This window comes from Periplaneta americana, chromosome 7 (assembly GCF_040183065.1).
Source record: "Periplaneta americana isolate PAMFEO1 chromosome 7, P.americana_PAMFEO1_priV1, whole genome shotgun sequence".
NCBI lineage: Eukaryota > Metazoa > Arthropoda > Insecta > Blattodea > Blattidae > Periplaneta > Periplaneta americana.
The window spans coordinates 133051359-133066015 of NC_091123.1; the positions used below are offsets into that span (position 1 = coordinate 133051359).

Genomic DNA, 14657 nt, shown 5'->3' on the forward strand with positions numbered 1-14657 from the left:
ACAGGAGTGATTTTGTTTTTGCCACATCTGATAGATGTTATTGGATGTAAATGTAATTATTATAAACGGAGAACACAATCACGATAATGCAAGAACTGTATCAAGTTTTCTAGTAGTAGTAATAATAATATAATAATAATAATAATAATAATAATAATAATAATCTCTAATAATTAGTGTATCAATCTTTGCGTCTGTAACAGTTATGCAGCATGATTATTCATTTTATTACATTTTCTGTGACGTTATCTCTGTATTAATATTGTTATTAATCTACTGCTATATCAATAATATTTTGTAAAACGTTTCTACATTGTCGCAGTATATAGGCGGAAAACTATGTTTGGACTTATCATATTATATATGTGGTAAATCAAATATTGAATAATTATTAATTGGCAATAATAACTGTATATCGAAGTTTTTTATACTATTTTACTTATAACTCCAAGTTCCTGTTTTGGTACGTTCCATTGACTGTTCCATTAAACGTTTGTCATAAACGCATAAATTAAAGCCTTATTTTTACCGTGTGAGCAAAACATATGTGTATCTTATCTGTCGCCTTCCATACAAGATAAGACAAGTCGGTGAGATGACCTTGTACTGCGCTTCTATTTATTACGAGCGTATCACGACCGATCGTATCTCACTCGAGGGTGCGACACTCGACCGAGTTCAAGCGAGCGATGTAACTCTAATGCAGCACTCTGATACGGATCTACCGACACGGAAGTTCATCTCATACTAAAACCTCTCTTCCCCCTCCATACCCATTGACGGCATAGCCACGGCACATGATAAGGTTACAGGAGAGGTCTTGCCTCTTCTACTGTACCAGAGGGCCGGAGACCATGTTACAAAATATCTGTAGATGCAGTAACATATATTTGTGTCATTATGACAGTTGTGTTTAAATAACTTGAAAACGGTTAGAGACATCTCAAAACAGGTGGCATCATTGTTTTTTTTTTTTCAGAAAATTTCACATAATTTTGAGTACCTACATGACCCCCTTTCCATTTAAAATTTCAAAGTTACATTCAAAATGGCGGCTTTTGAGATAGCTGAGGGCTAGAATCGAATGTGTCAGTGGTAGAGCATTTGGTCTTACAAACACTGGTAACACCTATATCCTAGAAATCGAAAATCAAGCATATGGAAGATATTTATATGGTTGCAGACTTTTGTTTCATTCTTTGTAGCTACTATTCCCTTAATTCCAGAGAACAAGGTGCAGGTGCAGGTGTTACGTGCTGTCTCTTCTCACTTTATAGACCTCTTGGATATGGAACAACAAGTTTTGATGGAGAAATCATTGCAATAAGTGAAGGTCTCAGGAATCTTCTATGCCACATCAATAAATTTAAGAATGCAGTTATATTGTCACACTCAAAAGCAGCTATTCTATCAATAGTCTCTAAACACACACCTTCATCTCAAACAGCAGAAATAACTAAAATGCTCTCTCAATTAATATCACTCAATAAAGAATTGTATTCCAATGGATACCATCCCATTGTGGAATCCTGGGAAACAAGAATGCGGATGCTTTAGCAAAGAAGGACAGCACTGCTACTTACAGACCTGTTACTAAATCTACGTATTACTCTGTGAAAAGATTTATTAAATCTACATACTTAGACTTCAACAAACAAAATTTGATAACACAATTCCAAGGGGAAAAATGGAACTCTCTGCATCAAAATCTACAGTTAATTCCCGATTTCCCACGAAACTCGTCTGTAGCTGCATTTAGATTGGCAACAGGCCATGATTGTTTGGCCAAACACCTGCATAGAATTGGAATATATCAGTCCCCTAACTGCCCATTGTCCAACTCAAACCAAGAAATGGATTCGGAACGCCTCAAAATCTGTACTTCAGTGGCTGACCATGATAATATCTTCGAAAAATATTGGAGTGCAAGAGGTCAAATGACTTTATTGTCAAACGCCTGGCATTAGAAAACAACAACAACAACTATTCCCTTAAAATTAGCCACCTAGAGAATTATTTAATGTAACGACTTAAATGTCTAAGGATTCACGGACATATCTATCTGTTGAATGTAATTACTGTAAATTTTTCCTTGAAATTTGATATTAACGTCTTCTCAGTCTATATTACTTGAACAGTGAAATACCTGCGTTAGATGCCAACCCTTGTCACATCGTTACGATGAATCTAATTAAGAATTCTGATTGACAGTTCTTACGAAACTCTTCATTCAAGTTTTCCTTCAAAGCATGTCAATGCCTCTTGGTTCCATTATTATATCTTCCATTTCTGTACTCATATTTCATGTGACACGTCTTCACCAAATAACTAGTGTATCGACTTTTCTCGTCTGTATCGTGGGATCTCAAACCAACCGGTACAAGTGTACAAAATGCGTAGGTTATTATCTTTGTAATTTCACTTCTGTTCGAAGCATCTCAGAATTACTTCACATGCATCATTTTCATCAGCAAGGAAAGCAACAGAAAATCTTCTTCATTTAAAAGCTTAAGGCAGAATGCCTGTTACTCTTCAAATTATGGTTCTCCTTAAACTTTTCCTCGGACGCACAACACCTCTCTTTTGTTTAAGTTTGTTCCTCTTTATTATTGATGGTATGATGACTATCTTTCGCAACTCATTCGATTTACATGCTATCTTATGACAACTCCATCTTCATATTTACAGTATATTAACATACACAATGCGCACTAACATTTTATTATTATTTATTATTATTATTATTACTATTATTATTATTATTATTATTATTATTATTATTATTATTATTATTATTATTCATTATTATTCCCAATACTTTTTGATTTCTGGTAAAATTCATGTTCTGGAAATAATAAGTTAATTAAGTAGTAAAATATCGCTGCAATCGAAAAGTATTGGGAATGAATTTGAATAAGGAACAAAAAAACTTTCCTTCCCAGGCAGGATTCGAACCACGAAAGTCTTAGTTACCAGTCTATCGTGCTCTGGAGTGAACAAGGCTCTGAAATCAGCTACAAAGGTCGGTTCGGTTTTTTTTACCACTGCTTTACATCTATTATCAGGCAGTCTATCTCATTTGACGATATGTGTCAGAGGAAGAACAATTTGTTTGTATACATCTGAAGTATGACTAATGTAATATATATCTAGTCGGCGATGTATGCAATGGAGGGGGGAAAGGAACTGGGCACCCTATCCCAATCTGTTTACTGACCTAAGCGTTACCCCAGATCGTTATATGTAACAGATAAATCATCGCTATGTTAAAATCGGTAGCACTTTGAAGAGAACAACCGCCAGGATCGCCACCCGTCCGCCGTAAACGAACATGAGATGGTAGTACAGTCCACAGTCTAATATATACAGTCACGCAACTCATACGTAAAAAATATGCCAACATTTGACAGCTGGCGCGACAGTAGCCCTCTAGCGGCAGGCAAGTTAAGTGTGCACACGACATATGATAACACATTAGAAAACGGGTTTTGCGTAATTTATTTTATATTTTTATGTTATACAGTAAGTGTATATGGCTCTTATTAATTTTACTTCAGAATCCTAGAAGAATTTCACATGCATTTAATCTACAAGTTTCAGAAGCTGGGAATGAACGTAATTCTTTCTGCTCCTTACAACTGAATCATGGCCCTGATCACGTATCATGGTTTGAAATAATATAATTGTTTTAATTTATCCTACCTATATAATACGTAATTTACATGCACTTACTGTTAATATGACGTAGGTGAGAATAAATAAATGAACACACTATTTTGTTGAAAAAATTGTAACTTCAATTAACTCAGAAAATATAGGCCTAATTTTATTTTCAGAGCAGAAGTGGTGTAAGTCAAAAATGGGTAATGAGGGTTAAAGTAAACATTCTGTAAAATACAGCGCAAAGTAGCAGTTAATATTAAATTTATTTAAACTATTAGTAGTCAGTGAATAGCACGAAGGATATATTAATTGCTACTTGCGCTGTATTTTACAGAATTTTTACTTTAAACCTCATTATCTAATTTTGACTTACACCACTTCTGCTCTGAACGGCTCAAATAATCACTGGGAATGTAAAATCATCACCAATAACAGTCATGCAAATTATTACAGAAAAGATTGCTTTTTATATTAAATTTAAAAAGGCTCTTTTATTTCTTGAGAACTTAATACGTCTGCCACATGAATCTACACCAACACATCAGAAATTTATCGATACAGTCTGAATTTATTCAAGAAGTGAATATTTTGCAAACGGATTACAATACTCCATGAATTCTTGAAAAATTAACACCATGATCCCTACTTGAATGCAATATAAGATTCAACTTTTGAAAAATATAAAGAAAAAAACACGAATACAAAAATTATTGGAATTACTTGCATTAAAAACTGTAGATACATTATCGAAAATCTGAATGGTTACGCATTTACACATATGATCTCTGCAAAAAAAGTAATATACTGTAACAGGTATTTACTTTGTTTTTATTTAAACTCTCCTTCCTGACATACAAATAGGTAACTGATAACTAATAAATGTTTTATAGAACACAATACGTAGGCTACCTACAGCGTGGATTATTGGTTATGACTGAGTTATGATTTTCTCTTGGTCTTTAGGGAATCTGAAGAACGACAAATTCGGAGATTTAAACTTGTTACTGCAATTTTCGTCATTGCACACATTGCCTTTATTCCGACGCATGATTAAAACGTTATTATAACATCTCGCATCCCTTTAAAGCACGTGCTGGCTGTATCAACCCTATGACCAGTGCCTCGCCTGCCGCTTGGGCGCCAGTGTCGCGAATGTTGGCAAAAAAAAAAGTGTTGAAGTTGCGCGACTGTATGTATTAGACTGTGGTACAGTCACTATTTCAATTCAAATGGGAATTATGACATGAACTCCTTATGTAACAACTAGATGGCAGCGTAGTAAACCTGAAAAAAAGTTGTTAACCTCGAAGCCTGTAAGGCCGGCCTATCTGTTACATATATGATCTAGGGCGTTACTTTGGCGCAGAGACTGCAACGTGGTCATAACATGTGCATCCGTTTCGTCTGCAATATTCGCCGGGCTGATCACGTAACACCATGCCTCGATATGTTGTCCAGGTTCCGACTAGAAGATCGTAGGAAAAATCCACTGTCTTCCCCTCTTTCACATATTGCATTTCTCTACTCCTGTCTATCTTACGCCTCGTTTTCAAAGTTTATCTACCTACCATAATCTAGACACACGATCACAACACTCCTCAATATTATCTATTCCCTCCCACCGAACATCCTTATATTCATCTTCTTTCACTGTTTACCATTCCTCGACTTTGGAATTCCCTACCGAGTAATGTTAGGGACTGTCAGACATCAAACCAATGTAAGAATAGACTAAGGAAATGTTTTCAAACAATTCTCGTTAATAAATTATATAGCTGTTACAAGCTTTTCAATGTTTAATGGTCATACATATCACAAAATAAATATCTAAATTATCTCATTATTATTATTATTATTATTATTATTATTATTATTATTACTACTTACCATTGTTTATTATTGTTGCACTAACATTACAGTCCGCGTCACCGTTTTTGGCGTGTGAAATAAGTAATGGGAATGTTAAGTGCAACTGTTTTACATTTGCCGCAGTTAGTCTGACAACTGTGTTTGGCAAATGGCTGATGTGACGTGTATAGGAAGTGGTACCATTCCCAGCTGCACTGGCAACATGCTCACAAACTGGGCACTATATGTCTAGGACACACGCCAAAAACGCTGGAGCCAGCTGTACTTATCTAACTTTCATTATTTACTTTTACTTTCATTATTTACTTTCATATTGTTTTACGGTCTAAATATTAATATAATAACTATGTAATCAATTGTATTCAATTAGAATTAAAATCTAGCTGGGCGGAAGAGAAGGCCTACTGCCCTTTGCTCTGCTAGAATAAATAAATTATTATTATTATTATTATTATTATTATTATTATTATTATTATTATTATTGTTATTATTATCTCCTGGTCTAGTTGCCTCATAAGTGGTGCCTTGTTGGTATCACTTGTCAGATTCATACCTGTCTTCGGACAGTTGACTAAACAACGAATAACAAATTCATAGTCGTAGGTCAATTCTAAACTCTGACAGTAAAAATACGAAGTGAAACAAGATAGAAAAATGCAATGAAGAGCAAAAACCAGTACGTCGGTTGAAGATATTCACTAATAGCCGTGGGCAAAGCACATTACGTATTTAGTACCTTAATAATGTGGCTTACACCCAATCTTATACGTGAATGTTGCTTATAGAAGGAGAGAATTCATCTTTAATTCATATGCAGAAGATTGTCGGATTAGAAATGCATTACGTTTAATCTAAGACTAGAGATAATATATCGGAAAATCTCCGTGTAGTAAGTGTGACGTAATTCATAATTGAAGAGGATGGCATATACTAAGAAACGGGTGTGTTTCGCGGTATCTCTATTCATTTGTTCCGCGAATGTCTTCCTCTTCAAGTTCCGAGAATTTCTGTTTCCCTCCTGGAGTAATACGATGAATTCGTGGCGTGTTACAGGTCCGTTGAACCTGAAGCTGCAGCGATTTCATCTGCATTTGAATTCGTACACAACTTGGATGATTTAAGGTGCTTGATAAAGGTGAGGAATAGAAACTGCTCTGTTATCAAGTAGTGTTGCCAACTTCTGTATATTATCACTGACACACTGTTAGCCTTGATAACATATATACACAGTGGGTCAAAAAGGCACAAAATATAAATGGTTATATTCTAGTAGCTAATGATTTCACTTGAAAGTTTTTTTCACAGGCAAATTTCACAGTCCTTGTAGACCGGGAAAGTAGTATAATATTTAATTTTTTACCATTTATTAAACATTATTTTTTTTATTTTGTAAGGCAGTGCTGAACTAAGCATTATGGTCTTACGAGTTCAGCAGGCCAAACCGTTTATTTAATTATTTATTTATTTTATTTATTTACTTTATTTATTTATTTATTTTATTTATTTATTTTATTTATTTAATTTATTTATTTATTTATTTTATTTATTTATTTAATTCATTTATTTTATTTATTTATTTAATTTGTTTATTTTATTTATTTATCTATTTATTTATCTATTTATCTATTTATTTATTTAACTAGATAGCTAGTGAGTGCAAATTACATTTATAAAACAAAAATGTTTCTAGCCACTACCGTAAGAGTCAGGCTCGTGTATGGTGTGGTCTTAGTCAATAATATAACATAAAATTTACAAGGACAGTTTACTAAATACAGTAAGTAACTTAATTCAAACCAATAGATACAACATAAGACCAAGAATAAAGAAGAAATAGAAAAAGAGAGAAAAATACACATTTAATATAAACTGTAATTGCCCACATCTAACACCTTCCACACAAGTTAAATATTTAGGAATTATTATAGACCAGCATTTACGTTGGGATAAACAAATTGATTTCATGTGTACAAGATTAAGAAAGACAATTTATAAATTCATAATACTTCGAAATGTTATTACTAAGGAGGCATTGAGAATAATATTTTTAGCTTTGGCACAATCATTAATACAATATGGTATACTAAATTGGGGTGGAGTAGCATCATCTGTACTTAATCCATTAATTTTATTACACAGAAGATTAATAAAAATTTGTCTGACCAAAAATATGGATTACCCAACAAATTTAATTTATGTAGATTTTAATGTATTGCCTATTGAATAAATTTATAAATATAGTTTACTAAATTACTACCACAGAAATAAAATAAAACATAAATCTAATCGACATGAATATCGTACTCGAAGACAAAAGTCTACTTTCCCATTAATAATTCAGCCTAAATATCACACAAGTGCAGCTCTTACACATGGTGCTAGTTTTGGCCCAAGACTTTATAATAAAGTTACAAACAATTTTCCAAATTTGAAATGTTTTAAAATTGAAGCTTTTAAAAAAGAAATTTGTAAAATTATCCATGATATATAATATTAACAAATGTATTTTTTTACCTTTTATTTTTGTCAACTAATTCATGTTTTTATTGAATATCACTGGCTTCTATCGGATTGTTTGTTGTGCTATCAAGCTTTCTTCCGTTTTGAGTTCTCATTTTGTGAATAATGGGTCGCTTAACGAACTAAGACAAGTTTTTCATTAAACATTTGCACCAATATGATAATTTATCTCCCCAACAAGGAACTACGCTCAGCGAGAATGTCTGTTTCAAGTATACAACGATTGATTAGCAAGATACGGACATGATATCCCTCATGAGAGATTATTGCGTGGAAGATCGCATTTCTCAGATTCTCAGATGGTTTCCGCTGGGGTTTCAAACGAGTTCTTAATCCTATGTACTACTGCGTGTTCAGTTCAAAGTGTGTCATGGCTCGCCGTATGCCGTCATGTGGCCAGCCAATGAACCTAGAGAATTCAGTCTTCCTACACTTCCGCAAAGGCGTATTACCTATGTGCCAGAGAAGTTGCCTAGCAAGTACGGCGTCAGTTCTAAGTACGTACCGATACGTACGGTAACGCCGGTAGTGACAGGAATGTGAACTGTTTGGAAACACGTACTGAGGTGAGTTTTTTCTTACTGTCGGGATATGGCGAGAGGATTAAGACGATTACTGACGTATTTGTTGACATTAACTTCGACGGTCAACATGGACACGGAACATTTGATTTGTATTGTGGAATATTGCCGTACGCAACCGATGATAACAAATACCCTGCCCGCGCGAAGTAGTTCGAAAGAGGTTATGGTAGCACACAGACCGTACAGACCGCCATCTGTTGCTACGACGTTCAAGTTATACCGTACGCGTTCTCAAGTTCAGATTGAACGTCTTGAACAATAGGCAACTTCTCTGACATAAAAGCTGAAACTCGCTTCAAATCGCTGACTCACAACAGTGACGTCATGACACACTTTGAAATCAACGCCCAGTATTTTGTATGGAGTCAACTACAAAAAGCAGTTTACTGCAAAACAAGAATTCGTAATGTCGAACATTTAAGACAACGCCTTCTTGAATGTTGGGACCGGTATGATCAAAGACAGATATCCAGTGCTATTGGACAATGGAGAAGACGCCTATAAATGGTTGTGCTGGTAAATGACGGTCACATAGAGCATTATTTTTAATTTTCATTATTTGAGAGATCATTAATTGTTAATAATTTTACCAATATTCAGTTTCTGCATTCTGAAGTAATAAATTGTCTTCAAAAACCACATTTTTCACATCTTTGTGTATTGACCTCCGTAAGATTTTAATTGAGCCTAAAAGAACTTAATAAAAAGTCCTGCTCATCTTTAAAGTCTACTCTTTCCAACAGTGCATTCATTATAAACTAGCCGTACCCGTGCGCTCCGCTGCACCTGTTATAAATAAATATAAAGTAATTATATAATTAAAATGGGACGTTTGATCCAGGGAACATTCGTGTTTGATAGAAGGATAAATCGTTTAATATGTTACTTAATTTAAATTGCATTTAAATAATTAAAATGCGATCATTTTGGTCCAGAAAGAAAGCACTCATTTGGTGCAATGACAATTCCTTTAACATGTTTCTTAATTGTTATTACATGCAACCATAGTTTAATTAACATTGACATAATTTAGATTTAATGTGTATACTTTATTTTACTTGCTATATGTTTCCATTGAATTATTGTAATAACTTAATTTTAACCCTTGTTGTTTTCTACGTATTCAGTAAATGGCGCTTGGCCCACTATGGTTCTGAACCCTTCAAATAACTTAAATTATATTATATAGTATTATATTGTATTATATTATATTATATTATATTATATTATATTATATTATATTATATTATATTATATTATATTACATTACATTAAATTACATTACATTATATTATATTATATTATATTATATTATATTATATTATATTATATTATATTATATTATATTATATTATATTATATTATATTATATTATATTATATTATATTATATTATATTATATTATATTATATTACATTATTATATCAGAAGTTACTGTAATAACATTATAGCATTATGTCCATCTAGGGAAACTACACTTTCCAATGGTGAAATAATAATTAATTATACAAATCGGTTAATTTAGCTTCCGATATTACTTCATACAAACACAGAAACATTCTCTGTAGGCTATCTTTAATAGCTTTCGATTGTTGTTGTCCAAGGCCCCTTATAGACCAAGTCTTATGTTTTTTATTTCGTTACACGGCCTTAGATGGCAGTTATTTTAATTTTAAAACTCATTTATCTCATTAAATATCAGTCCTATCAAAATTTTTCAGGGAATAAAACTTATCGCAAATGATGTTTAAAGAAACTTTTGTTATGTAATATTTTTCACAAAAATCAATAATACGCGAGATATTTCGATTTATTTAATTCAGGTCACCTTATAACCCCCCTTTTAAATGATGTATTTTAAATGCCATATAGCCTAAAATCTAAGTTACAACGAACTTAATTTATATTCCAATTTTCATCGAAATCCGTTCAGCCATTATTGCGTGAAAAGGTAACAAACATACAGACAGACAGACAGACAGACAGACATACAAACAAAAATTTCAAAAAAGCGATTTTCGGTTTCAGGGTGGTTAATTATATATGTTAGGACCAATTATTTTTGGAAAATCGAAAATTACCAGAAAAATTTCGGCTACAGATTTATTATTAGTATAGATTAATGCGCAAATGTTTCTGGCCGCCTCCGCTGCTTTCGTCCCTATATTGGACTCAAAAAGAAGAATATGTCGGAAATGTTCCATTTCCTCCATTTGACTCTCCATTTTCTAGCATCACTATGATGATTTTTTTACTACAAATTCAATCTCTCTATCTTTCAAACTGTAGATTATATAATAATAATTTTTCTGCTGTGAAAACTTATTGAAAAATTACATTTTTGAAGAAGAAAAATTAATTACTCTAGAATGAATGTACTTAGATCAATGAATTATGGGACTTCTGAAAGAAGTCTTGTGCAAATACTACTTTTAATACCATTCCACTTGGTAGAAATAAAATATAGCATTGAAATTTCTTATAAGAAGTGGAATAAGATATCAACTAAATTTACCTTACACTTTGGTTACTGAATTTCTTAATCTTGAAGTCGTTCTGGATTTTAGAATCGTTAGTCTGAGCTATAAATATTCCCTAAATGAAATGCGAAACAAAGATTGATTCAATTTATGCCTGCTGTATAAACAAGGGGAACGTAAATTAAAGTTTTATAACGAGATTTCTAATTTGATAGTAGTAGAAACCGCAGAGATTGTATCTCGCTGATTTGTAGACAACATCACACGACTCAGCCTGCACACGAATGTTTGGACCTCACGCACAACACTCCTGTCAGAAAAGTTGCCGGCATCGCGCCGCTGAAGCGGGTTACGTAGGCCTACTGTAGTTAGTGGTATTACGTCAGAATCATCTGTGCTATTTCATTACTTGAAAAGCGAAGGATGAAACCATTAGAAACCAAAAATGGAATTGTGAAGTTTGCCCGGTGTCTTTTTTCACAGTTCATGTAGACTTGACTTGTCCACTAAATTTAAAAGAGGATTTGAATAATGTGAAGTGACTATCGCTGAGATTTTACCTGAAGTAAAATAAAGGGTTCATATACAGAGTGTTTCACGAGGATTTACCGTCTTTTACGGAGCTTATTTCTGAAGACATTTTCAGGAAAAAAATGCCATATAAACATAGTTCCTACTCTCAATATTTTCAAAGTTACACTGATTTAAAGTTGTTTGTAAAATACGTTTTTCCTTTAGTTTGAAGGTAAAAGAATAATACAAATAGAGAATGAACCATTCAGAAGTATCATTTCTTTAATTGGCAAGTACTATGAAGCTAAAAATGTGCTGTGAACTCCTTAGTTGCTTTGTACAGATATATTTTTCCATTTTTAACTAGATAATTACATTATTGTTACACACTAATTACAACAATTATTACAAATCACACCACTTCCACCGACTTAATTATTTTCAGTTAAATGTTGCATCCTAATTTACAGTCTTGGAGAGTTTACAACACATTTTAAAAAATGTCGCCGTCCGCTTGAGTACACTTGGCCTCACGCTTGTGAACGGCACTCGTATACTCCACAACTACCGGTATTTAATATATGAGATAGCCTACTGCGAAATTAGGCACACTGCGAAATTAGTTGAGTTTGTCTTATTGAAATGACAAGGACTGTGTTTTTCATGATTTTAAATTTCGAAATATGATTAAATTTGGGTTAAAAGTAAGTTCAACATCAATTAATCGAATCTATGTTTCTTCACTGTTATGATTTGTCATTTGTTGATATTATTTTGAGGTACCTATTTTTAAATTTTTTTCTTTTGCTCCATTCATGGAAACATGAACCCTGTTGCCTTCATTGAACCAATAGCCGAATTTTAAATGAGCTAATCTTTAAACAGATATAAATAGCCCTGAAACTTCATTTTATCATTCCTTATTAGTAATGTAATTGTTCAACCTATGAACGGAATTTTAAGGCATTGTCTTTGTTAGATAAAATAAGAAATCGTTAGGTGGTCCATTGATGGCTACTTTACCCTATGAGTCAAGAAGGTTGTATAAAGCTCTGTAAGTTCTCTACTAGAAAAGTAATGCAGACAATTATGACATAACTGCAGGTTACAGCATGTAACGGGCCTAACAAAGGATTCACCATTGAAAGTTATCTTATTTAGACCAAATTAACGTCTGTGAATATGTTAAGAGGAATAAGTAATATCTCCCTAAATCCTAAATACCCATCACTGTAATTAAGTCTGCGATCCTATTCTACAGGCATTAATATCGCATATCAAGAATATCACGCTAGAAAACTAGAGCGGGAAAAAACATGAAAGGGGATGGAAACTGAATAGATCCTACGATGAGGGGAAAGACTGCACTCCGTTTCATTGTAATGCAATACACCAGCAGACTTGGCACTTATACCGACCCACATAGAAAACAATGTCACTACGTCACCAAATGTCTCTGTGACCTACATGAAGTGCTTAGACCCTCACAATCAATAGGAGAGCTCTAGCTTTTCGAATCAACTCCCATTAGCTAATATCTTATTTTATGTTCCCTAATAATAATAATAATAATAATAATAATAATAATAATAATAATAATAATAATAATAATAGTAATAATAATAATAATATATGTATTTATTTATTTATTTATTTATTTATTTATTTATTTATTTATTTATTTATTTATTTATTTATTTATTTATTTATTTATTTATTTATTTATTTTTTAACTTTTTTTATTGATATTTATGTGCTGGACAACAGCCATTGGCCAATAAAAGTCCAGAACAGTGATACAATTAATACATTAAAATGAACAACTATGGTACAAATTAAATACTTGAGTTAACAAAATAAAGAACATAGATTACAGTAATTAATTTACAAGAATTAATACTATAAAATATTAGAGAAAGGAGTTGATTCTTACTACCAATTTGTGTACAAGGATTATGTAAATAATATTAGCAAAGACATTGCCATATTCTAATACTTCTATACATTGAATGGATCGAAATCGCCCACCTATAAGTTAGCATTTTTAATACATCGGGAGACCGGCGAGGAAGATTTTGAATTTCTAATATAGGAGAGTTTGTGATGTCTCATGTCCTTCATAGGAATAGACTACTAAGGCTGATATTGTTTAAGAAAGGTTGACAATTAATGTCACCTTTAAGGACCTTACATAAGAATAAGTAATCGAGATCATGACGTCTGGCATACAGGCTTCGACATTTAAAGTACTCGCATTTTTTTATCATAGTTATTATTATATAATAATAATAATAATAATAATAATAATAATAATAATAATAATAATAATTTACAAGACAGAGAGAGAGAAAGTTACACTAAAATAATAGTTAACAGATATCTTAAATTATCCGAGAAAATCAAGTAAATGTAACTTATAGCATAGAATCAGTACATAATCATCACCCATTGCTAGTTTTTCAACACTGGGATGCATGACATTTGGAATACACAATAATGCATAAAGGGATCCCTAAGATTCCTTGTTTAAGTAATGGAGTAAATGTGAATTTTCCTCTCTCGGGACTATGAAAAACTTAAAATAGTCAACAAATTTATTAAATAACAATGTCTAGCCTAAAATGAAACGATAAATGTATGAGTAAATTAATATTATATGATAAAAATCTCTTGTCACTATACTAATTTCAGTTCTTTAGAAATCTTTAGGACTTATTCTAAATCTGTTTTATGTTAAAAAAAAGTAAAATTATATCTTAATACGCTATATAAATCTTAAGTAATACTTTTCATTTGAAATAATTATTCTTGTGAACACAAAACTAATAACAAATTCTACAAAGTGTGAGCTTTTTCACTCATTTACAAAACACCGTTCACAGATTCCTTACACTATGTTCACTATTGCATTTCCAACACCCTTCGCATGTTTTTTTAGATTTTAGCTTCGCATCGTAAACTATCCCTGCATTAGAATAACTCTTCACGGGTTCTCAGCCAGGTGAGTTGGAGATTAGATTCCAAGCTT

General features: G+C 32.4%; 1 long non-coding RNA gene across 3 annotated transcripts in view; it reads left to right on the forward strand.

Moving 5' to 3' along the window:
• The window catches only part of LOC138703457 (uncharacterized), a 249520-nt gene that overhangs the window by 65164 nt on the left and 169699 nt on the right, over nt 1-14657 (forward strand). For 2 of the 3 annotated variants that reach the window (XR_011333176.1, XR_011333175.1), the window contains exon 2: nt 6586-6667. The exons of the other annotated variant lie outside the window; for it this stretch is intronic. This is a non-coding gene — a long non-coding RNA (uncharacterized lncRNA). The remainder of the gene's footprint in view (nt 1-6585; nt 6668-14657) is intronic. 3 annotated transcript variants of the gene reach the window in all.